At 39.1% G+C, this 27,148-nt stretch overlaps 1 pseudogene; it reads left to right on the forward strand.

The window, feature by feature from the left end:
• Positions 1-22,890, forward strand: part of LOC121446931 — an 83,012-nt pseudogene extending 60,122 nt beyond the window's left edge.
• The last annotated feature ends 4,258 nt before the right edge of the window (positions 22,891-27,148 follow it).

Genomic DNA, 27,148 nt, shown 5'->3' on the forward strand with positions numbered 1-27,148 from the left:
TACCTGAAGTTACTGAGTGGGCTTAGCTGAGAAGTGCAAGGTCACCTATGAAAACTATAAAGACCTTTTTCTTCCTATAGTTTTCTCTCTCATATACTAAGAATCCTGTTCCCAAAGAGCATTTGTTAGTGACTTAATTTTGTGTTTTGAAATATCATAGGGTTTGAATGCCAAGGTTTGCCTTTCGTATGGAAAGAGAGCATTTTCCATTGTTACATAGTCATCAGAAGATGATTGTCACTTGGAGTGGTGTGACACTCCTTCCTGGGGACTGCCTGTTTATCAAATTGTCCATTCCAAGTTTGTCAATGAGGAAGCACCAAATTTAAGAATAAAAGGTGAGATGTCTTGATGGAGGAAGGTCATTGGTTAAAAAATAGAGAAACTGCCTTGGCCCATTTTATTGGTTAGAACATAGGTGGGTGGAATAAACAGAACAGAATGCTGGCAGGAAGAGGAAGTGAGCTCAGACTCGACAGCTCTGCTCTCTGGAGCAGAGAGGCCATGCTCCCTTCTCCCGGGAAGACACACACGATGAAGCAAGCCGCCAGGTCAGACATGCTGAATCTTTCCCCGTAAGACCGGTGCTACACAGTTTATTAGAGATGGGTTGATCAGGATATCAGAATTAGCCAGTAAGGGCTAGAGCTAATGGGCCAAGCAGTGTTTAAAAGAATACAGTGTCTGTGTAATTATTTCGGGGCATAAGCTAGCAGGCGGCCGGGGTGCCGGGGACACAGCCTCGCCGCTCCAATTACAACGTCTGTCCAATCTTCAATAATTAAAATGCTCCAAAGCTTTAGAGATTTGCCTCCTGTGGATGACAAAGACCAGTTTCTACAGAATCTGTACATACAGCCGGAGTAGATGTGGCTTAAAAGTCCTGAGCCCTCTATAGCATATTTTAGCAGCCAAAGTTTAGTGTCTATACAGACATGTCAGCAAAGAGTTCACCTGAACCACCAAGTGCCCTATTGCTATGGACAGCAGTGTGGTTTGAAGTGTAGACACCAAAGGAGTTGGCATTCTGTGTCATTTATGACCTTCATAACTGTTGTCTCGCTTCTTAACATCTGCATGGCATGGCTTCTTCAAGCTGGGTGCAATAAACACTTTAGATGACACATATGAAGTGATTAACACCATAGCCTGAACATTTTTATTCTCCACATTTCTCAATTGCTGCCAACACCACCCTATCTTTCATATTACTTGGTTTTTCAGTTATTTGACTAGAAGTACAGTGAAAATAAGCATGAAGACTTCCTGGAAAAGAGAGTATATTAAATTAGCATAAATGTTTCCTGTTGAAAGAGTTTTGCATGGAGATCATTTGGTAATAAATGCAGAAATGAATTTCAAAGGTTTATGTAGACTTGAGGTGACAGAAACAATGAGAACATTTTTCAGTTACTTCATCCTTGAGAACTCTAGTAAATCAAATGCTTTGATTTGAAATATTTTATTAGAGAAGATAATTTGGAATTCTCAAAAAAAAAAATTAGAAAATGATCAGATGGCAGACCAAAAGAAAACTGGGCATAATCTTAGGAAAAATAAAAATTTGTCCTTCATTTCCATTTGTTTTTGGTTAAGTTTCCATGGAGTTCTAGCTTCACTGGGTGATTATCTAGGAAGCAAGAACATTGTAGAAAAGCAACCCTGAGAGCCAAGGGAACTTTGCATCCCACGTTACAGAAGAGATTAGGGGATTCTTAAGCTGGTATGCTTTGGAGACACCAACGGCGCTTACTAAAAATGTAGACTACTAAATCCCAGTGAGATTCTCTAAACCATAATATGGACTCGATGGTACATACTCCAAATGTGTCCTTATAGATCCATCCACAGCCTAGCGACTAATCAAGTATATAGTATTTTTACAGGGCTGGGAGATTTAAGCACAATGACTTCAGTTCAATTGCTGAAATCCAAGCCACAATATCTGGTGTGTGTAGCCTGTGAGCATGTGAGCCTGTAATCCTGGAACTAGGAAGATAGAGACATGAAGATTCATGGACTCATTCATAGTGAGTTTAGTCTATATGGTGAGTTCATGGCCCAGTGAGAGATATTGTTCCAAAGGCATTCCTTGGGATGACAGCTTCATTCACATGAACACAAATGTACATGTCCCCTTATATTATAATAACCAATTCTGTGGGTGTTGTAGAAATAAATGATCTCTTGGTATTTTGGAGAAACATACTTCTTTTACTAGTGTTTATTTTTAAATTGTAGGTATGAACTTTTGGGTTTTATCCTGTTGGTGAATGTTAACATCAGTTTTAGCAACACCCAAGCTATATAAATGAATCAGCATAGCCTTAGCGGTTGAGATCAATAAACTGGAGGATAGGATAGGGTCAAGTGAATTCCAAGGCACAGTGTTTGGCATCCATGGCCTTCTATCATGTTAAAGTGAGTCTATTTACTCAGTCTACATAGCACATGAAATAGGCATTGTACATACAGATATGGAGATCCCAGGTGACAAGTAACAGGCCACACAAAGAACAATGAATTTTTTGGCAAAAAAAAGAGTGAATTACTATATTAAATGGTAGAACCAGTATTCAATGCTAGAATGTAGTTTAGTGGTTTAAATGAGAAATGTCTACCTTATGCAGAGGCAATTGACAACTGGAGTCATTCTTTGTGGAGGGTATGTGATGGTGAAACCCTGCGAAAGGAAGTCTGTTATTGGGGAGCAGGTATTGAGAGTTCATAGCCTCATTAAACTTCTGGTTCACTTTCAATTGAAGCTGTGGTTGTCAACTTGCTGCCCATCTCCCCACAAAGATGGAATTGCAATCCTCTGGAGCCATAAGACAAATTGGGAAAAAAACAGTCCTTCCTCCATAAATTGATTTTCATCTTGGCATTTTATCATTGCAACAGGAAAGTCACTAATGCAGGGAGCATGCAGCATTTTTAATGTGTTGCTAAAAAGCGGGGTATTTTTTGCAATAGTCATATTTGTATAAATTGGAAGCCACATGTTTTGACATTGTTCAAAAACATTTTCAAATGTGTCAGAAGAAGAATGACAATGAGATATTAGAGTTTATAGAGGTGCAGAAGTATGCATCTTTAAATGACCTAATAAAACTTAAAATTCTAAAATACAATTTTTATACATTGTCATCTGGACATAAATTGAATAGATCATTACCGAGATATAGTCGGGTGTCTGCCAATGCCAATGCTCTTTAATTTCTTTGCAGTGGGAGTTGTAAAACCAGAGAAGTAGTGTGTGTGTGTGTGTGTGTGTGTGTGTGTGTGTGTGTGTGTAAAAGTCAAATGTTCTAAGGCCTTCTGTAGACAACTTATGTCTACAAGGAATTCTCAACAATAATAAAGAAAACTATACCACAACTGGGCTCCAGTCTCAGACAGATTGTCTAGAAAAGAGGTAAGCTTTGGGCTTGTCAACATTGCAGGGTCCCACCACTAAATGATATTGATAACAAATGGAAGAAAACAAAACCAACCCGTTCACATAGTGTTCTCTTGGGGGCTGCATACCGCCAGATGAAAGGAAACACGAATGGGGAGATTGGGATATTTCTCTTCTGTGAACCTCAAGTTGCTCCTTTCTGACTGACACCAAGGTCCTCTGCCTGATATTTCTGTGTTTCTTAGTATGACTGTCTGGTCTGTGGTGACTGGCATGCAACTGATGACACTCTTTTCACAGAGGGATCTGAAAGCTAATGGAAACCCTTGGTAGTCCTTGGGTTCATCCCAATCACTCAGTCTCTTACCTTCGCCATTCAGCCTTCCTCCTTCCTGTAAGAAAGGTATTCACTGGGTTCCAGAACCGAATTTGTGATTTACATCGTATATCCAATGGCTTGTGACAACCAACCTGATTGTGATAAATTGTTTCTCATAGCAACAAAATAGAATCAATGACTAGCGCTGGCATTTCCTGCTTTCTACCCCTTATCTGTTTTTCATGTTAGATTAATGTCTATTTTGTATGTTTTCTTGTGAAAGACTCCAGTGGAGTTTTTCATGGTTTTCTCACAACTTCTCTGAAGTTCAAAGATGAGGTTATTCATCTATACAATGGGCTGCCCAGTCTTTGCTCAGTGTATGTTTTGTATCCTGAAGATCTCACTTCATTAGCTTTGTGGTAGATTTACTTTCCCAATTTCACCGCTAATTGACAATAAATCCCACGTTCTTTCCTATCATCTTAGACATTTGGCCATCTGCTTGACAGTCCTTCCACACTGTTTGAATGCAGATCTCTATTTCTCCTTAGCACTTTTTCTGAAACTCACTCACATTGCCAACCTCCAAATGACTTCTAGACTTGGAATGGATTGACTAACCATTCTTTTTTCAGCCACTGGACTAAAGGTGTGCATGCCTGATTCCTCTCACTTAGGCAATAACTCTAGGACCTCCGATTATCTTCCACAGGATAGCAAAGTCTGGAATTCCACAAACATCTCCAACCCTCCCCATCTTCCCTCATTGTTGCCTTTGAATTACTTCCCTCTGACCTAAGCATGTGCATCTTGTTAGCACACACATACTCAGCCACAATAATAATAATTATAATAAATAATTCTCTAGAATGTCATGGACTTAGAATAACGTGAGGGAATCCATGAGGAAATTACTTCTTCTTAGCCCAAAGAATAACCCAACATGATGGCTTTCAAAGGTAGAAGTCATAAGGATGGGAAATATTTCTTGCTAGTATACTTTATTGTATTCTTGATGTTCAAGATGTCCGGGAGTAGTTGTTACTATGACATTTCAGCTGTATTGTTGAGAAGCACTTTTGTATCTTCAGAGATGTTTTCATCCTCCTTGCTCATTTGACTTCACATCTGTTTAAGAAGTTTTGTATTGAGTACAATCAGTTTTTGGATGGGATTCAATCTGGCAACTTTTTATCAGGGTCAAATTGTGCAGAGACAAAAACTTCATCCATGATATCTTTATAGGCTGGGAAGGTGAGTCCTTTGGTTAAATGTGTACCTTACAACTATGAGAACCAGAGTTCAGTCTTCAGTGCACACATTAAAGAAGCCAAACCTGATGGTATTAACTCATAGTCCCAGCGCCAGGCAGCAAAGATGGGTAAATCCAAGGCTATGAAGCCAGCCTAGACTACTTGCCGAGTTCCAGGTCAATGAGAGACTTTGTCTCCATGAACAAAGTGAATAGGTCCTAAGAAACAATAGCTGAAGCTTTCTGATGACCTCCCTGTGAATGTACACACACATACACACACCTCTTTGAAAGTTTATGAGAGGCAGAATAAGTGAGTGTATTTTATATGAGGCTAATCATACCAACCAGACAGCCATGTTGAGAAGAGACCATCCCATTTCAGACTGGGTATCTGATTTAATTACCTTAATTCGTTTTGATTGAGTAGCTTTATACATTTGAATTCTTGTGGTAGGGAACGTATTGCCACTATTATTGTTTTTCTCCTGATTCCAGGTGTAGTTAAATTGGCTCATCAAATGCTGAGATGACATCACGCCACTAGTCCTTTCCTCCACAGATGGGAATGACCGTAGGCCAGTGGGGACTGAGCAATTTGCTTATAGTCACAGCTGGGAGCTGGCAGAGATGAACACATAGCTAAGTCTGCCAATCCCAAGTTAAGTTCTCTTTCTATTGGTGAGCGCTGACTAATTACTTCCTGTTCCAGGAACTGCTTGATCTCTAATGTCAATCATCAATCCTGTATCAAGGAGTACTCCAAAGATGAGTCTAGAATCAATAAAGGAAAGCACAGCCATTCAATCTGCCTTCAACAATAGTGGTAGGTGAGTTCCCTTAAATTTGCAATGTCTGTAGTCTAAGAGTTTAAGATAGAGTGAGAAGTTTGAAACCAATAAGCCACATTGCTTTCCTTTCTCAACCAATTTGTGGGATAGCATGAAACGTTAAATGCAAAAAAGAATCATATCTTTCCTGTATATGGGCCTCTGCTAAATGAAAAGGCTTATAAAAAAAGAGGAAGCCTTAACAGAGGAGATAATTGATTGATTTTAAGTGTATTTTTACAGTGGACAAATTCTTAAAAGTATTCATTAACTAATGGAATTATGTCAGTGTGTGTGATTGCTGCCTCGACGGGACAGGAGGTTAAAAAGTTCACAGACGTCCTTACCCTTCATCTCTCAAAGCTCTGGGAGGTGGCCCCATGCGCTCTCCTGTGCTGGGAAGGATCACGAGTCTTATTGATATTCATGGTCATGTCCATCTGAGCCTCAATAGACTTCGCTATTTACTGGCTGCCCTTGGGATGAGGGGAAAAGAGAGATGAACTCGCCACTGCTCGTTGTACGGGAAACAACCATTTAACAATGATGTGGAATTGGGCTCACAATTCCAGATGGGGTCATCCTGACAAGTGTTTTACCTAATTCCTTCAGGTCATCAAAGATCAGGACATGTTAATTCTCCGAGCATCTTATGCTTATTTTTAATGGCATGTTGCACACCTGTTTCCTAGGAATGAGTCTATGTCATAAAACTGAACCAAAAATTAAAACCCCTTTACTAAGAGGAAGGAGCCACCTTCTGTGTTTTATTCTATTACTTTAATTTTTAAATCTGTGTGTATTTATATGCTATGTGTACATGTTCTTGTGCAAATGTAGACACATGGAAGCCACAGGAACATTTGGACGTCAGAAGGAAACCTTGGCTGCATGTTTTCCCTTTCTACCACGTCTTTTTGGTTGGCCACTACAGGCCAGGCTGACTGGCCCAGGAACTTCTGGGGACTTTCAAAGCCCAGTCCCAATCTCACAATAAGCCCTCGGAGATTTCGGGGCTGTACAACTATGCCAGACCTTAGTATCCAAACTCAGGGCCTCACATTTGCTCACGAAGCCTTTGTTCATTAAACCATCTGTTGAGCGACTTTATTTTAGTTTGACCAGTCCTGGGGGCAGACCATAGTGTCTCATGTTTTCTACACAAGTGCTTTTCCATTGAACTCTATCTTTGCCTTGTGGTGGTTTGAAAGAAAGTGGTCCCCAAAGGAAGTGGCATGATCAGGAGGTGTGGCCTTGTTGGGGCAGGTGTGATCTTGCTGGAAGAAGTGTGTCCCCCTGGTGTCGGCTTTGAGGTTTCCTATACTCAAGCAATTCCCAGTGTCACAGTTCACTTTCTGTTTCCTGTGGATTAAGATGTATTACTCTCAGCTCCATCTCCAGCACCATGTCTGCCTGCTTGCTGCCTTTCTTACAGCCATGATAACAATGGACTAAACCTCCCAAACTCTAAGCCACCCCAGTAAATGTTTCCTTTTATAAAAGTTGCTATGGCTATGGTGTCTCCTCACAGCAACTGAAACTGCAAGGCAAAACTACACCTTCTTTATGAATGAAGAGATCCTCTGCAGTGAGTCTCACTGACAGGCCCAGGGAGCCACCTGCCTCTGTGCTGCAAAGGGACCCTTGATCCTCACTCTTAGTGTGAGCCTGTCATTCTTCCTCAGCATCCTTTGCACGGCTTGAGTCGGCCACTGAGGCCTCTTCACACTTCCAGGGAATTCTAATTGCTTCAGGCCTTACATGTGAATAGGTTTTCACTAAAGGTTTTGATGTCAACAATGTTGTCGGAAAGCAGCAAAGAAACTTTGGATACTTCAAAACTGGTGACAATTTTATCTTCCATAGCAGGCCATAGCTCTCCAAAAGTGTCTCTGTGGGTTTCCTCCATGCCCTTAGAGGCCACTGCTTTCTTCTTTGCCTCAAGCTTGTCACCCAGAGTGTTTCCTCTGTGTAACTGACAGGAATCTTCACCCTGAGTTCTTGGTTACCAGACTGAGCTTTTCAATTTAAAAACACAGTCACTTGCCGGGCGATGGTGGCGCACGCCTTTAATCCCAGCACTCGGGAGGCAGAGGCAGGCGGATCTCTGTGAGTTCGAGACCAGCCTGGTCTACAGAGCTAGTTCTAGGACAGGCTCCAAAGCCACAGAGAAACCCTGTCTCGAAAAAAAAAAAAAAAATTAAAAAAAAAAACACAGTCACTTTACAAAAGTGACAAAATTAAATCTGAAGCCCCCAACAAACCAGCCTCGCCACCACACTCCTACCTTAGATGTGGAGGTCTACCCCAAAGTACCTGCCTTGAGTTTCACATGGCCCTGGAATGTAGTCACATGACAGCTTTTCATTGTTTCCAACGTAAGGTAGCCTGCTACTTCAGCAGGTGAGAGAGAATGGCTTTGTACTGAGCGCCGAGTGTCTATGGCGGGGGTGTTTAATAGTCTTGTCACTAAGAAATGAGCTGCTTCTCTGTCTTTCAGTGTCCCACAGAGTGCTTCTGGCTTGCCCTTCTCTTTCTTTCCAACATTGCTTCACACCCTCCCCTACTTACCTTCAGGGGGTCCACCTATGTTCTTATACCAAGAGAGTAGACTATTCTAGAATAGAAGAACCTAAAACTGAAGACCAGCAATAATGAAAACAAAGGTTTTGTTTATTATTCCAGTAGAAGATATTACACTACACAAAAATAAAATTAACCCTGGAAAGTAGCTGTTTGCATGAAGGGAATAAAGGCAATCTTATTGAATGTATTAAGCAGCAGGTATATGAGAAGGGAGGTTTTGATGCCTTTAAAATAATTAAGCAAATGCCTCATTTCCCTACATGGGTGGGTGAGGACTTAAGCTGGCAGAGACTGTCTAGAAGTCATGGTCCATTCTCCCACACACTAACACCTCCCGGTTTCTTCCATTAATGCCTCACTCTCCCTAGGCCATTAACTCTCCTCCTCATTTAATACCACTCTCTCCTTCACCTCACACACTAATGTCTTGCCATGTCTTATTGAACATTCACACTGGGCCAGGTGCTGCCTGAATAAAAACTTTGTGGCCTTTTTCTAACTCTTCCCTCAGGAAATGTGTTTTTGATGGCAGGCCTCCTTCCCTGTGGTCGCAGAGAATCCCCTATGCTAGATGACCCGAATCTGGCTTTTCTTCTTGTTCATCTGGACCTTTACCCCCTTTCCCTAGTTCCTCTTGCACCATTGGTATGGTCCCATTTGAATGCAGTGGCAGATTTATTATTATTACATTGATTGCAAAGTCTAAGTTCTCCCCATTTCTTAGCCTCAAATATCCAGAACTGAGAATAGCTGTTACGGTTCTCCACAAACTTCCCATGGTCTTCTTGTTTCTCATTTCTCACACTCTCCATAGAGACTAAACACAATTAAGTACTGTGTATTTGGGGATAAATAGTTTCTTCCTAAATCTCAACTAGGTTCGTATGTTTCTGCAGGTATAATAGCATCCTAAAGAATCCTGGAATACTTAGCGCAATTATTCCTTCATTCCCCCCTGGAAACAAGTCTGACTGCAGAAAATATGTGTGCTTATCTGTGATTCCTTGCTAGCATTGCCTTTGGCAATGTGGTTTAATTTGTGTAGTTATGGAACCTGCTTAGCATATCTGAGCTAAGTTCTTCAGGTTTTCTGTTCATCAATAACAAATTATTTTGCTAAGTAAAATCATAAGTAATCTTTGAGCATTTCTTTCACTTAGCATGAGTCCTGTGACACATTGTATATGAAATAATGTTCCCTCCCTGGAGGGTAGCTGCACCTTTATCCCTTAAGCTATAAATACAGTGAATATAGCAAAAGAGGATTTGCTGATGTTGTTAAGTTAGGGTCTCCTGATGGAAGATTATATTGGGCTATCCAGGTCAACCAACATAATCACAAGGGTTTTATAAGAAGATAAGAAGGCCATACAGAAGGAGAGTGTGATCAGGAAAGCAAGAACTTCAAGGGATGTCTTGAGCCAATGAATTTAAGCTGTTAATAGAACCAGAAAAAGGAAAGAATAAATTATCTCCTAAGCTTTCAGAAGAAAGATGGCCTTACTAACATCTTGATCATTTACTTACATTCTCTAGCACTGTAAGAACAAGTTTATATTATTTTAAGTTATGATTTTGGAATGATTTATTATAGAGGCTATTGCCAAATTAATAAAGTCAGTCTATATTATGCACACGTGGATTGCTTGTGCCTTTGAACCACTACTTAGTATTGCACACTATCTATTTTAGCCATTTACCTATTGAAGGGCACTGGGTCACTTCCAGGCTTGGGCTACCACAAATAAGCCCTCTGTGCCCACTTAGAGGTAATTTTTGAGTGGGCTCATTATGGGAAGAAGTCATATGAACTGTGGCATACATGCTCTGCCCTACCAAATTAATAATCCAATTTTTAAAAATAAAACGTAGAGGAAAATATTATATCATTTCACCAAGTTAATCATGAGCTAACCATAAGACCTAGCCATTGCACTAGAGATTATTATCCGAAATTCCTTAAGAAGAAGACAATATATTCTTATCATATTCAGTGCCCTCTTCAAACTTCTCTCAGATCTTCCCCCAACTCACTACCCACTCAACTTAATGTTCTCTCTCTTTATTAAAATAAATTAGAATTCAATTTGTGTCAGCCAAGTACTCCTGGGCGTGGGGCCTTCCCTGGACACTTTGCCCAACAAAAAGCAGAAAACGCTTTGGAGAGGTCTATGTGCAAATTCCCAAATATTGTTTATAAATGTTTGTTCTCATTTAAAATGGATATGATATAGAGATGAATACTTTGCTCTGATATGGATCTGGGTCTATTAATACAAATTTAAGATCAATTTTATCATATGTTTTTCTGTTCTTGTTTAAGGTATTGTGTTTGTGCAGCTCATTTAAAAATGTAATATATAATTTAAAAATACATGTTAATACATAGCCATCAAGAATAGTCAAGCTTGTAGACATGTCAGTTAGGTTTTCTAAATGTACAGAGATATATTTCAGATGGATAGGTATTCTTCAAACCTTTCAAAGACTAACAGAATGTGGCATTTAAAATGTTTTAAAAACTTAGGACTTTTCATGACAATGAGACACATCTGCTCCTGACAACACCATTCTACTTCAAGAAAAAGATGAACATCAAAGAGGCTCCTTTTAGTGTATGTTAGCCATTTGGAGAAGAAACTGCACTTTCCTGTACTGCTTGATGAACTGGACATACAGGATCAAAACAAAATGACTGCTAAATTTGCCTAAAGAAGTTCCTGCTTCATGAGAGAACTGTCAGACATTTTCCAAGACACAAAAGAAAGCAAATGGTGAACTTTTCCAGTACAAGGCATAAGAGAACTTCAAATGTCTTGCTTCATAGAAAAATATACTAGATACTATGGGCCTATATAGGCTGAAGATTGAATGCCCCAACATTACAAAAGAACTTTGAGGGACTGTCCAGGTAGCAAGATGTCTCTGTCAATTCTAGAGTTTGGGAAGTTGCTTACAATGCACTTCCTGTTTATTTAGGTGATATTATATTCTTCTGGAGTCTTTAATGAGGTTAAAGAAATATAGTTATAATTATAAAATATAGATTAAACTTTAGAATCACAAAGATAGGACAGATGATAGAGAATTTCCTTAATTTGCCAAATATAAATGGACTAAATATTGCAACTGTGATTCTTGGTTAATAACTGTTTTGTTGTATGTAATCTTGCTATGTTGAGGTTAAAACCTTCCTTCTTATTTTGACAGAAAAGGGAGTGATGTATGATTCCCCTCTGTATACTACGAAAATGTTTTACTGTCATTGGTTAATAAAGAAGCTGCTTTCATACTTCTATATTAACAGAATATAGACAGGCTAGAAAAGATATATGAGAGTAGGTGGAATCACAGAGATGCCAGGTAGCCATCAGAGAAGAAAGAGTTCTGTGTGCCAGTACTGGTAAACCATGAGCCTCATGATAAAATATAAAATATTAAAAATGGGTTAATTTAAGATGTTAAGAGTTAGCTAGACATATACTTAAGCTATTGGCCAAGCAGTATTACAATTAGTACAGTTTCTGTGTGATTATTTTGGGTCTGGGCAGCCAAGAAATGAACAAGTAGCTTCTACCTATATTGGATGTCTTCACAAATGTAGCTGGCTTCCTCTAGAGCAAGTGACCCAAGGAGAAAAGGCAAAGAAGAATCTTCAGTGTCTTTTATGACTTTGCTTCAGAAACCACCCATTGTCTTCTCCTTGGTATCTTACTGGCAACACATGCATCCATAATTCAGTATAAAGGGAGCTGTAGACAATATGAAACCTAGAATGTGATTGCTGAGGGTCGTCATGGGAGCCAAGCACCACATTAATTATTTTGTCTTATGAATTACTTTATTTATATTAAATCAGCCTTTGGGAATAAAACTTTATTCTGTGATTTTCATCCTTTTTATTGTCTACCTTTTTCTCTTTCCCTCCCTTCCCCCCTCTTTATATATTTAAATATGTATGAGTGTGTGTGTGTGTGTGTGTGTGTGTGTTGCTTTCTGAAGAGAACAAATGATAAGAAATGTAGGTGGCGATCACAGAGATCATTATCAAGCTCTCATTTAACCCATCATCCAGGCAGACACATCTTTATCAGATCGTGGGAGCATGAGCAGAAGCTACTATTATGGTAATAAGGAAGTGACTTACCTTTGGTGTGTGATTTCTGATTCATATATTCTAAGTGCATCCTTTAAGAGTATGTCTATTTGAAAGAAGGTTGCTCAGTCCTTGAAAGATGGCATGCTTGGGGAAGTTTTTGTCAAACTGCCCTGTCTACTGCCATAAAACAAATCACTTTGCTTTAGAGGAAAGACTGATGTCAGTTTGGTTTAATGTGCCACCATTTTCCATTTCATAGTCATTTTGTGCCTGGATCTAGAATTAAACAAAACACAGTAAAACTCCAATAAGAAGCATTAGGACATTTTTGCTGTAAGAGAATTCACAACACATTCTACTACCTAGCTTTAAGATAAAACTAGTGTAAAATTTATGGAGGAAAGCCATTTGTGGAAAACACAGAGATATTAATATGCTCAGTTATCCAGAAACACCAATTGATTTTGTTTTTGTTAATAGAACTGAGGTATGCATGCCTTTTTTAAAAAAATAAAACAGGTGGAAACATATTTGTTTACTTCTTTCCTGTGTTTCTCCTCAAAGAAAGTCAAGATCTATAATAAAGTGCAAGAAAATAATTTATATATAGGACAAAACACCCAATACTCAAGCCTGGAAGTTTTCAAATCATATCACCATCCCAAGGTGTGTTTGGGTAAAGGGGTTGACTATTAGGATTTACTTGAACCTCCAAGTAGAGTATCAGAAGAGGCTAAGAATTCTTTATTAGAAGTTTAGGTCAGTTTTATGCACGTTAAATTTGGAAATCAATTCTCCAAGTCTGGAAAACAGTGTGGAATAAATGATGAGAATGGACTACCAGGCATGTGCTCAGAAGTTTCTCATCACAGAGAAGAAAAGGGGGCCCACCATTCTCTGTGTGACCTACCAGCTGCTAAGAGATTGTGAACAATTTCTAATACACTGCCCTCTAGATACTGAGGTGCAGATTGTCTCCTTATCAAGAAGTCAGGGCCTGCAATGAGACTAATCCATGGAAGTCAACATGAGTCACCAAGTTTCTGTCTAGTCTGGTACAAGAGAAAGTGGGTAGGAGCATGGCTGAGATATTTCCTTCCATCTTTGTTCCTCTGCAAAATGTACTGCATCAAGTAAGAGTCTAGAATGGACCTGATGGCTTCCTCCATGGAGGATATATACTGTCTCTCATCCATTTTCATTATCTTTCGGCAGATAGAAAGGGGAAAATGCCGATAAAATTCAACATGAAAAAAAGAAGGGAAAGATAAAACAATGGGTTTAGTGTATCTGTTTGTGCATAGCACATGAGCATCGTGGAAGCTGACCAGACCCCTTTAGACCTACCCACAGCTCCTGCATCCTGTTTTATTCCAGGGAGTGCAGAGGACAGCTGAAAGGAACAGGGCCATTGTTCTTTCACACACACAATCTCCTGTTGAAGCGCTACATCCAAAACAGTAATCAGAGCTGACTTTCCTGAAGAGGATAAAAAAATGTTTCCTTTTTATTGTATTTTGTTGGGAAAAAAATAGATAAATATGTACAGTTTAGAAGGTACTAGAAGCAATGTTAAGAAATTATTCCTATTTCAGGTCATTTCTGTTGATATTTTTATCTTATTCCTTTTAGTTTTGTTTTAATGACTTTATTTTAATGGCTTATATCTTGATCAGGATAGATAAAGGCTAACCAATGAATGCATATAGGCCTCCAAATGCTTGTGACAACCAAGACTTGATGCCCCCCTCTCACTGTCCCTGCAAGGAAGCAGGCAGAGCCTGACTCTGTTCCCAGAATGCCATGCAGGTTTTCAATACAGAATCAAGGGAGAGTAAGTCCTGGGCCTTCAAGGGTCCACTAAAAGAGAAAATGTTATTTATAATTTTTTTAGTCATTTTATTCATGCTCCCCCCTTTCTCTGTGTGAGTCTGTCTGTGTGTGTGTGTCTGTGTGTCTGTATGTCTGTGCAGTCACAAAGGCCAGAAGAAAGTCTCAGATACTCTGGACCTAGAGTGATAGGTGGTTGCAAAAGTTTGTTATAAAAGGGAACCAAGAGAAGGAAGAAGAGGTGATAGGAGGTGAGCAGAGGGTGATGGAGCACATGTGACATAAAGCAGATAGAAGGAGTCCCGGGGAAGCAAAGAGACCAACCAGAGTGAGGACAAGTGAATGCTGCAGTGTGTGAGCCTGACAAACAAAATGGACTTATGTCTGCAAATGCAATGCATGATGGGGCGCTTTACTTCACAGATTAACACGAAACCTAGCTTTTAAAAAGTTAATTCTAGCATGGGGAGATGCCTCCACGGTTAAAATGCTTACCTTGGAATCATGAAGACCGGAGTTATGATCACCAGCGCCTGGAAATTTTGAGGTGTGGAGCACATAGGCATCGGGAACACTGCGGGGAAAGGAGGAGCCAGAGGCCCCAGGGCTCTGCTCGCCAGCTATGCTAGCTGGAGTGGTGCACAGTTGGCTCAGTAAGAGGGACTGTTTCAAAGCAAAAGACCGAAGCCTGGGGAAACGGTCACAGACATGTAACCCTGGATGGCAGAGATGAGATGCACAGATCAAATTGCCTAACAAGATGTGCCTTATCTGACAGTTTTGGATTTGATTGGAAGAGGTTTTATTGGGGCTAAAGAGTTGGCTCAGCACTTGTCGGGGACCTGGCCTCAAGTCTGAGGACCCACGTGGCTATCACTGTCTATAACTCAAGTCAGTCTTCTGACCTCTGTGGTTACCAGGCACATAAGTGGTTACATAGACATGCAGAGACAAAACACTAATACACATAAAATAAACACATTTTTTTAAAGAGGCCCTGCCTCCACAATGAAATAAGAAGAGCAAAGGAGAGTAGGCTTGGGGCCTCTATGTATACATATGATCACAAATATACGTATGCATGACATATTTATATACATTTAAAAAGGCAAAAACAATGAAAAACTATTAAAGAAGACTTCTTGAGTTGACATGTGGTGTGGACATACTCATGCACATTCTCAAACACACACACACACACACACACACACACACAAGCTTACTTGTGGCTATACTTTTTTCAAGAGGTTGTGAAGTATACTTAAACTCCATTCAAGTAAAAGGAAAAGGATAAATGTTAGAAGACCATCATGCATGACTGTCACAGCCTGGTCAGATCTAACATCCACATTTACTGACAAATTGCCTGAGCATGTTTTTAATTGAACTTTCTACTATCCGAACTTTTGCTTCAACAATAAGAGACTGCCAGACACACACTTGATTCTGTCTAACACACAAGCAGACATCCTGTCCTGTTCTTCCTTCGCCCCATTTGCTGCACATATCCTCCATCTTTCTAGAAAGAACGTATGTAATGCCGACTTGTTTGCCATGTGACATCACAGAATCATAAGTGTTTGCTATTGAGAATGTACCACAGGGGTGTGAGAGCTGTCAAGATGAATGGGCAAAGGGGTGCACCTTAGAGGAGACCGTGCCCTCATGCACACTGATGCAGGGACAGTGACATCAGCAGGATGGTGGGATATGAGGCCTACACCATTGCTGCCCCAGAAAGTCAACTAGTAAGTTCCCCGACCAGAAGCAAATGGAGTTTGGATGAAGAGTTTAACCATCATCCATGGCTTTTCTTGTCAGGCAACAGAAAATAGTGAGAAAAGAGCTACAGAGCTAAATCCATATTCTTTTATGTCTGTCCTCTTCCAGGTTGGATTCTGATGAAGTAGAATAAGCCAAAAAATATATGATGAGGGTTGAATGTAGTGTACCAGCTACTGAGAAAGCAAGACTGGGAGATTGCTTGCATCCAGGAGTCCAAGGCCAACATAGGCAACACAGTGCCATGGCATCTAATGTATAATCAAAAGTACTTTAAAATGGTGTATTCATTATAGTCATCTCAAATGGAAGCAAAGGGTGTGTTTGCTCAAAATGACGTAAATATCAGCCATGGATTGATGGACACAATGCAAATGAGTACCGTGTGTAACCTTAGGTTAATAACTCCACCCCCGCCCAAAACACTGAGTATAAATGGAAGGAAAGGTCTTCGCACTGGGCATGTGAAGATTCACAACCTATTCTTCCTTTTTTTCCATGAAGTAGCCAGTAGTTCTGTTGTAACTCTAGCTAGCTCAGGTGACCTTTGTATCAAAATCCCCTCATTACTAAGAAGAATATTTTTACAGTTTTCTTATTTAAAGCAAAAGGTTGTGACACAATGCGTGTGTAAAGGTCCCTTGAAAAATAAAATGAAAATTACCATAAATGATCAAGGTGTGTTTGATCCCCACGATAAACAATTCATAGGACATGCCATCAATATTCAAAGTAATAAAAACCTGACATTTAGTTTGGGCTTTCAGAACTGATAAAATATTCTATTCGATTTTTATAATAAATCCCATCAGGACTAGAATCATTTCCTGAATGAATAAAAATGTAATGTAATATTTGAAAAAAATCAAGCTTCTCAAATGTTAAATTGATAGGCACAGAACCAAATTTTAAGCACTCCTTTTGAACACACACACACACACACACACACACATATATATATATAGCTTATTGAAAGGATTGTGTCATTGTTGGTTGCATAGGCCTCATTTAAGAACTTTTCAAAGTAATTAAGAGAATCACTTTTAATTGCAGAGTATGTCATTTTCATTTTGTAGATCATTGTAATTTCTATTAATTATAAATGTTAACCTCTTGGCCAATCAGGATATGTTCTAGCAGCTTAATTATTCCTCTAGCATCCCAATTATTTTGTCAATAATCAAAATAAATGCCAATACTCAGAAATTCTACATGTCATTGATAAAGTCATGCAAATCTGAAACTGAAATGCTCTTTTTGACTTTGAGTCTCATAATGTTCAACAGCATAGTCAGAGCTATGAAATTCCTGAGACCCCACAAACTTAGAAGCCTACGATCATCTGCAATCATTCCAATATCCCTTGGGATTCTGAATCCTCATACTGCCCTGTAGAATCCAACAAGGAGAGGGCCTGGCCTTTCTAGTTTATCAAAACAGTTTAATCAGTAGATGCTAACAAGTACCTAATTTATACCAAACATTTTGTTCCTTCCTAGACTAGCCAAGGGAAGGTAATATACACAATATCAGACTATAGTGACTGATAACCTTACCTCTTTCAACTAAGGCCAAATTTAAATGTGCAAGTGTGTGGACATTGGCAAGAACATTAATTTGCACATCTGTTACATTCATTTGCACAACCATCATGCAGTAAGATGTATGCACTTCTCATCTCTTTGCCTCCTAATACAGTCCCTAAAACCTTCACGATATCCTCCTAATACAGTCCCTAAAACCTTTACGATATCCTGAATGATAGAGATGATAAAAGCATCTTACACCAAACTGCTAAGTCCTTTGGGGTTCCTTAGGTGACAAAAGGTGATGACTCTTACTGAGTTCTTTCGCAAACATCAGGACACCCATTAGAAACACCAAGCTATGAATAAAGCGTTGGGACTTTCAACCCCATCTCTACCCTCCGAAGAGTGAGGAGTACAGGACATTGGTTGGGTTAATATCTGATTGTGGTCATTCCCATAAGCCCATAAAAAGTGGCACTATTAGGTGGTGTGGCCTTGTTGGAGTAAGTGTGGCTTTTTATTGGAGGAGGTGTGACGTTAGTGGGTGTGCTTTGAGGTCTCAGAAGCTCCAGCTAGTTCTCTTCCTGCTGCCTGCCTATCCAGATGTAGAACTCTCACTCAGCTCTTTCTCTCGCCCTATGTCTGCCTTCATGCTACCGTCTTTCCCAACGTGATGATAATGGACTAAACCTCGGAAACTGTAAGCCAGCCCCAATTAAATGGTCATGGTGTCTCTTCACAACAATAAAACCCAAACTAAAACACTGATCATACACCCATGGTGAGCTTTTATAAAATCCCTCTATTAATGGCTTCAGAGAGAGTCCTTAGGTTAGTGAACAGATCCATATGACTGGAAGGTGACATATGCCCCTATGTTCCAGGTCCTGCCAAACCCTGCTCTATGTAGCTCTTCAGCTCAGTACGCATGCATAGCCTTGGTAGAGTCCTTCATAGGGAGCCAGTCACTGACTCTCAATTCTCCAGTTCTCAGAACTAATACAGCAAATTATTGAATATGAAGAGGTGTTTCTGGGAAGCACTGACTTGTAAACAGGCTGGAGAGAAGCATGTGCATCTGATGTATAGGACAATCTCGCGGGGCCGAGACTTTTACCTATGGGATTTGAACAGACTCTGAGTCCTATTGGAATTGAACTGAATAACTGGATACTCAGATGGCTGGTTAGGATGTGATAAGTCCTCCATATTTATTATAGGAAGTATAAGGAATGGGCCTCACTCAGAAACCAGCAATCCTCCGAATATGTGAAACGCATTATCTAGCCACAAAGATTTTCTCTTCAATCCTCACTCCTCATGTACAACTGCTCCTCAGACTTCTATTGGCATGGATTATTTTGATCCACTTTCAGAAATTCCCAGGGATTCTCCTGTGTCTAATATTATTTTATTTTCACACAGTATAATGGTCTCAGGATTCATCAGTTCTTTTCAGTCTTCTCATATTTTATTATTTTTATTACTAAAGTATTATTCCATTATTATTTTCACTATTTCTGATATGTTTTAGAATTTATCAGTTATTTTTTGTTTTACATATATATATATACATACATACACATATATTTATATCTTGAATATATATATTTGAGACAGGGTCTCATTATGAATCTCTAGCTGGTCCTGGGCCTCACTACATAGATTAGGTTAGCCTAGAACTCACAGAAATCTGCCTGCCTCTGCCTCCCAGACACTAGGATTAAAGGTGTGTAGTGGTACATACCCCTGACTATATTTAAATTGAGGTTGATATTAGATGAAATGTTCCTCATGTTGCGGTGACTCTCAGCTATAAAACTGTTGTTGCTACTTCATAATTATAATTTCGCCACTATTATGGGTTGCAGTGCAAATTTCTGACAGTTAGCTATCTGATGTGAGATTTTCAAAGGAGTCTCAACCTTAGGTTGACATCTCTTCACTCTGTGGTGCAGAAGCTGTGCAGTTTAATGTAGTCTCATTTTTCAGTCTCGAGGTTCTTTCCTGACCTATTTGAAAGTTCGTTGCTGTTTTTAGAAAACCCATGTTTATGTTAATCTTGAGTCATCTTAGTTCATACACTAAGGTTTTATTCATCATATTTATTTTTGTTGTTGTTCTTTAAAGAGATAAGGATTTAGCTTCATTTTTATATGTGTGGAAACTCAGTCTCCTTGGTGCTGTTAGGTGGTGAGGGTCCTTTTTCCAATATATTCTTTGAAACCTTTGTTGAGAATTCAGTGGCTAGAGCTGCCCATGTTAATGATGGGCCTTCTACTCTTTTGCTCTCATTTTTATGCCAATTTTATATAGTAATCTGCACTATTTTGACTGTACAGGCTAAATTGAAATTAATTTTAGTGCTACATCCAGCATTTTTCTGTTATGTTTAGGATTGCTTTGTTTATTTGGGGATCATATGGATTTTAGAATATTTTAAATAGTTCTGTGAATAATATCTTGAAAATTTTGGTTGAGTAGTATCATGTCAGGAGCAAATAGGGATACTTCAACTTCTTTTTTTTTCTATTTGTATCTCTTTCATTTCTTTCTTTTGTCTTATTGCTCTTTCCTAGGTTTCAAGTATTATATTAAGTAAAAGGAAAGTTCCTCTTTTCTGTTCTGATTTTAGAGGAAAAATTTTCAGTTCCTCCCACTTAGCCTATGTTAGCTACATGTTTGTCATATAGAACTTTTATTATTACATTCATTTCTTCTTAATTTCTTTAGTGAGTTTTATGCTGAAGAGGTGTTGAATTTTGCTAATGATCTTTTTTTGTATCTATTAAGATGATAGTGTGATTTTTATTCTTAAGTCTATTTATGTGATGTATGACATTTATTGGCTTAGGTGTATTGAGTCAACCTTGCATTCTGGGCATGAAATTAACTTGATTCTGGTGGGTGATTTTCATAATATGGTCTTGAATCCAATCTTCCCAAACCTTACTGAGAAATTTTGTAGTCTGTAGTTCAATATGTGTTTGCATAGGTGTGTATGTATATGAGTGTAGTATTACCTACATAAAATGAGTTGTTTACTTTCTTTTAAATATTTTGTAAAATTGGTGTTAGCCTCTTCTTAAAAGTTGATAGAATTGAGTACTAAGCCTACCTAACCCTTCTTCGGGGAAAGACTTTTTGTTACTCTTTCAATGCCTTTGCTTGCCATGGAGCTATCTAAGTTCATCATTTCATCTGGTGAGTCACCCAAGTGTAGTAATGTGTCTATTCTATATTTCCCTTGGGGAATGTACTTGTCCCATTAGCAGATATCTCAGCTCCTTCTAGCTGTACTTTAACAGGTGGTTCTCTTCATCATATGCCAAATTTCTCAAATATCTAGTCATTATCATTTACTTTTTTCTATTTGTTGATATTCAAAAGTAGCATCTTGTCCACTCTGACCTCTAACTCTTTCTTCTGCTTGATCAAATCTATAGGAAACTGATAGATTAGTGTGAGCTGTGGGTTTGTTTGAGAGTGGGATGTATGCTCACACATGCTGTCTAGCTTACCTTTTAGATGAAGCTTCTGCCTCGAGACATGCCAGTGGGGAGTTGTGTGGCTGGAGCTCTCAGTTTCTTTGCTTATGCCTCTGCTCTCTTCCTTGAGACTTTGTACTCCTTTGTCACTTCCTGTGTGACCTTCCAAAACTCTTCCCTTCTCTCTTTCTCACCAGGACTCTTCTCCTTAACCAGGTCGCATGAAAAATGCTTCTCTCCAGTAGTCTTTCTTCAGACACTCCCTACACTCAGTTTCTTCAAGGAACACAAGACTCTCATATTAATTATCTCTAGACAAAAAAAAGGTCAGTAAAACACATTCATTAATTAAACTGCACTAATCAGTTAACAGTGGCTCTCAGCCTGTGGGTCTCAACCCCTTCAGGGCACATATCAGATATCCAGCATATCAGATATTTACAGTACGATTCATAACAGTAGCAGTATGACAGTTATGAAGTAGCAACAAAATAATTTCATGTTTCAGGATCATCACAACACAAGAAACTGTATTAAAGGGTTGCAGCATTAAGCCCACTGAATTACACATAAAAAGAAAAGACAATATCCAGTTTATCTTAGTGAAAAATGAGCTGCTTATAAATCTCTAGCTTGAAACTGTTCACAGGAAGATCATTGAAAACAGACCAAAAGCAAACCTCCCACATGATTGCTCTTACATCGCGTGGCTCTCTAAGACTGTGAAGGATTTCTCCAGCATATGAGTGGGGTATATAGAGTTTTCCTTATGGTTAGCATCATAAAAGATTATTACAATTCTTCTGTTATACTCATTTGTCTGTTAAGAACTTAAGCGGCTTTAGGAACTTTCCTTTTCAATTAATTTTTCTCCCCTGTGCCTTTCAAACAATGTGGGGAAGGGAGAAGAGATAAGAACAAGTCATTAGTCATGGCCATCCCTGTAGTTCCTTGAGCCCGTGGTCTTTAGTGTCTCTCCCACCATTGTGCCTTAGAGATGAGTCAACATTCTTTTGTATTTACAATATGATGTTCTATTGTAGCTAGACTTGTAGCTCCACAGGCTTGTAGCTAGATTAGGTGTTTAAAATGTGTGGCCTGAAGAGACAGCACAGTGGATAAGAGCACTGACTGCTCTTCCAGTGGTCCCAGGTTCAATTCCCAGCACCAACAGCTCACTCCAGGTTATAACTCCAGTGCTCTTCTGGTGTAGGCATGAGAGTGGAGCATAGTCATTTATGCAGTCCAAACGCCCCTTCACACAAAGCAAAGAGGGTTTGGTTTTGTGTTGTTTTAAGTTCTTTTCATTCTGTTGTCATAGTGGCCCAGAGGCTAGCTAACCCCTCTGAGAATCAAGCTTGTGCTTTCTTCTGCCTTTTGAGGTTTCAAAAGCTCAGGTATATTTGGTCCTTTGGCTTTGTTTTTGAACATAGGCTGAACTGTCAAAACTCTCTTCTTAAGTCGAATGATGAAAAATGAAATGGATTATCTCCATAATTGAGCTCTTGTAAGCATTCATGCAAAATTCTAACGAAACCCATGCAAGACACAGAGCAAAAGAATTTAAGATAGTTTCCAAATTTTTAAATAAACCTTTAATTCTGCAGTAGTTTTAAGTTTTGGGAAAAGCCACAAATGTGACGGAGTCCTAGTATTAACAACATACTTGCGTGTGCAAAAATGCATTGTACTTGTATATTGTTATTAACTGAAGCTCATACTTCTTCTTTTCTGTTTCAGATTCTTCTGATGTCCTTTTTGATGACATTTAATGATCCTGTTTCCCTAGGTTCCTCTCAACAGTGACATATTTTTAGACTTTGCCTGCTGTAGACAACTGTGACATTTCTGAGGGGTACTTGTTGGGTAGTCTCTAGATTGTCAGGTATGTTTCTCATGATTAGGCTATAATTATGGGTTTTGAGGAAGAAAGCCATAAAGTTAGAGGGCCACCCACAGCCCATCCAATCAAATCAACCTTATTGCCCGTCTTGACCATCCAACTGAGCCAGTGCCTGCCAGGTTTCTCCACTGTAAGAACTTCTTAGCTCTCCCCACAGTGCGTTCTTTGGAAAGGCAGCTCATGTACTTTGCACTTCAAGCATGAACTGAAGTTCCCTCTCCTTGGGAACAGAGGAGCTATGTAAATTATCAGATAATATGCATGGGAAATTTTCCTATTTCTCCCATTCATTTATCCAATCATTTATTTCTTTCAGTATGTACTTATGAATATTCATTTATACTTGGGCTGTATTAATCCTGTTGCTTAATTAGCTCTAGCTTTGTCTACCGAGCGCTCTTTCAGTTGGCAAAAGTTTGCCCCGGCATACCTTTTATTATGCATGCTATTACATTACTTTTAGTTTCGATTCTTCAGTTGAAATATGAGTTTTAAAAGAGCAATGTTAAAATAATATTAAAGCAATGTTTAGTGTGTATATATGCATATATATAGTGTGTTGCGTATATATTGCATATGCACATATAATGTATACATATATTGTAGAACCCCAATTAGATATCCCATGCAGTTCAAAAGTATTGATAAAAATTTCTAGACAGCAAAGGTTTCTATAATCATTGGCTTTGATGTTTATTTGTTTGCAAAATACTAAAGACAAGTGGGGGAGGAACAATCAACTCCCTAATTAGGGTAAGACATGAATCTGGAGCTTTTCAACCTTTTTGCTTTACTTTTCAGAGGCAATGTCACTAATGCCCTTCCCTGAGCATTCAAGCTTTGTTTGTTTGTTTTTTTTTGTTTTTTTTTTTCATTTTGAAATAGAGTCTCTTATAACTCGGCCTGGATTTTATCCTGCCTTGCACTCCAGAATGACTGTGAGCTCCTGCTCTGTGTACCCCTGCCTCCTAAGAACTGGGATGCAGGCATGCACCACCGTGGAGGGCTACACAGGATGCTCTGGGATGCAGGCATGCACCACCGTGAAGGGCTACACAGGAAGCTCTGGCTTTTTCTTCTTATTTGATCTTTCCCATGACTCCTTTCACTACTGCTTGGCTTTGCCACTAATCTTTATTGCAGTCATTGTTTTCTCTCCTTTGTTGTCTTATGTCCCTTTAGGCCATTCGTTCATTCACAAACAGCAGTTTCTTGGTACCGACAAGATTTTGTTTAAGAGTTTTGTCTTTGTTGTATGAGATACCCCTTCCTATGAATATGTATTTGGAGATACGATGTCCTTGTTTTCATGCAACCTTAAATCTCATGGTTTTGGCAGTCCACTGCAGTACTGAGTACACAGAGGTGACGCCTCTGAACCCCCTGCAAACTGGGAATCCGGTACACAAATGAAGGGGCCTGGAATGACTCCAGGTTCTCTGACAATTGCCCACTCACTTCTTCCCTCCTGTGTCAGATATTGATAGCATCCCTCAAAGGAGATTGCAGGGGATCCACTGTAATGGCGGGTTTATATATGCAACATTAGGGGAGCTTTAAGGCAGTCATTTTGTGCTACATCTGCAAAACCAATTAGAATCTCAGCGATCGGTGGATATCAGTTGCTGGAGGACAGACAGGAGCCTCCCTGGTGAGATCAAGGAGCAGGTCTTTACAGGTTGGGGACATCTCATGTCAATGGGAAGCAGCATCTTTCTTTTCCCCTCCCTCCTTGCTACTTCACTCCCTCCTCCGCACAGATTCTGGGATTTTCTTCACAACCCCATTCTAAGACATCAGTACCAACTGCTTAACAAAAGGAGCCCCACTAGGTGATATGCAGCATCTTACACTGTGGAAGGCGTCTCTCCTCTTCTCTGAGCAGATTGAAACAGTAATTTCTCACTTGAATGAAGAGAAGAGCAACAAAGATTACTTAAATCAGTGACTAGCTCCATTTCTCTCTTCAATTAGTCTGAGTTAAGGAAGTAGAGATAAATTATTCCCAGAAAAATTAGCTGTGTTTCAAGTGTTTGGGGAGATTGGGAAGGAATACAAAATATATCCAAAGTATGAAATTAACAGTCCACCAGTGGACAAGCAAGTTTAGTACCCCCGAAAGCTCCGTTTATGACACTCTATAAAATTAATGACTAAATTGTGTGCCACTTCCTTCCTGCCCACCATCATATTTACTTAATCTTGAATACATTTCTGCATACATTTTTGGCTCATCATAACAAAGCTATAGCAAGTTAAAAGTAACACAAATTACTTTCTTTGTTTGAAAACAAATTGGCTTCAGAGTCGTTTTTAGCTTTCTATAGCTTAGCCATTTCAGATATAGGCTATACATAGCATGGGCCTCTCTCGACATGTTTTCCAAGTGGCCATCACATCACAATATTTGTAACACAAGGGAAAGTTTTAGCAGCTGAGACAATGCGGCCATGTGGTAGCAGTTTAAATGACAGTCATGGGTGGCATGTTCTCTATGTATAAGAGCTATGTGCTTTTCTGGTGTCAGTGAGCTATGTAGTCGTGTGGGTCCATCAGAGCTTGCTGCTCTTGCTGCTGCAAAGGTTCCCTCCATCAAGAGCCACACCCATAACTACTCAACACCTTTGGTCTACCTCCCAGCCTAGGTTGACCTCTTTTCTTTTATTTATATTTTCAAGACTTTTTTGTTTTAGTTTTCAAGACAGGTTTTCTTTGTGTATCCCCTGCTGTCCTGGAACTCCTGCTGAAGACCAGGCTAGCCTCAAGCTCAGAGATCCACCTGCTTCCCCAATGCTAGGATTAAAGGCATGCGCTAACACTGCCCAGCTTGACTTTCATGTCTTACTAGTATGTTTTGGTCCCACTAACCAGTCAATTCTTCATAGAAGAGAACACCCAAAGCTATACATCTCCCCCATCATCCACACTTATCTGTAAAATATTCTTCAGTCAGTCCTGTTCAGTCCTGCTTCCTTGGTACATTTATGTAGTGGGTGTGGATGATCTACACCTATAGTGAACAACCTTGCTGGGTCTCTGTCTCCTCACCGAAGGCTCCCTTGAAGTCCATGTTCTCATGGTCCACGGTGTGTCTTCCTTGAGGATAGCCACACTTTCAGATCCCACAGAGACCTGCAGACCCAGATTCTGCTGCTTAGAGTCCCCGCCAAGTGAAGCTGACTGCTAGACCCTCAAATGGAGAAGCACATCTTGTTGGGAAGATGAATGTTTCCCTGACACTTTCTATATTTCTTACAATATTTTCTGTGAGAGCTGTAATAAATCTCGATTTTGGAAATCACAGAAAACAGAAATACATAGAAAGAACTTGCAAATAAACAGGGAGACCTGCTGCACCTCTATCGTACAAGTTGCATTCTGCTCAGATTCATCAAACACGCAACATTTTTATATTTTTAAAAATTGTATATATATGTGTATATATATATATAATTGTATATAGTCTTTTCTTGGCCAATATTACATCACAAGCAATTGTTTGTACATTAGGATAACTTCAAATATTTAATAATTCTTTCTATAATTTATTTAAAATATCCATATGTATTTTTTGCTATTGTTTGTGAAAAATTTTACACATATAAAATGATAACTGTCATAATATCCATACCATTACTATTTTAGAATATTATACTGACTACACTTAAGATTCTGGACAAACATTGTCCACTGTTTTAAGGAAGACAGCATCAATCCAAATGCTCATTTGTACCATATGACCTATATACCATGATGCCCATGTGTGCTTATTAATATTTAATCACATTATCAATATGGTTTATTGAATATTAAGTATTAATGTATTATTTATGTAGACATATATCAAGTATTCTATATAAATATATGTAGCATACAATGTAATTTAATTGAATTTTAATCCTAGTTTGATTGGAAAATACTAGCTGACATTGAAACTGAAATTTCTATGACACACTCCAAATTAATCATGTATTTGTCAGTTTATTGTATATCTGGTCCCATTCGTTATCTACTTTGATTTTGAGGGATGGCTGTTTTCTATTAGAATCTTGGTCATAAGCTCTTTTTATGTTTAACATACAAAAATTTATGGCTTAAATTTTTAAAGTTTTTGGTATTTTTAGGTA

The sequence above is a fragment of the Microtus oregoni genome, unplaced genomic scaffold (genome assembly GCF_018167655.1).
Source record: "Microtus oregoni isolate MIOR12 unplaced genomic scaffold, Mior012 000004F_ref0000308, whole genome shotgun sequence".
NCBI lineage: Eukaryota > Metazoa > Chordata > Mammalia > Rodentia > Cricetidae > Microtus > Microtus oregoni.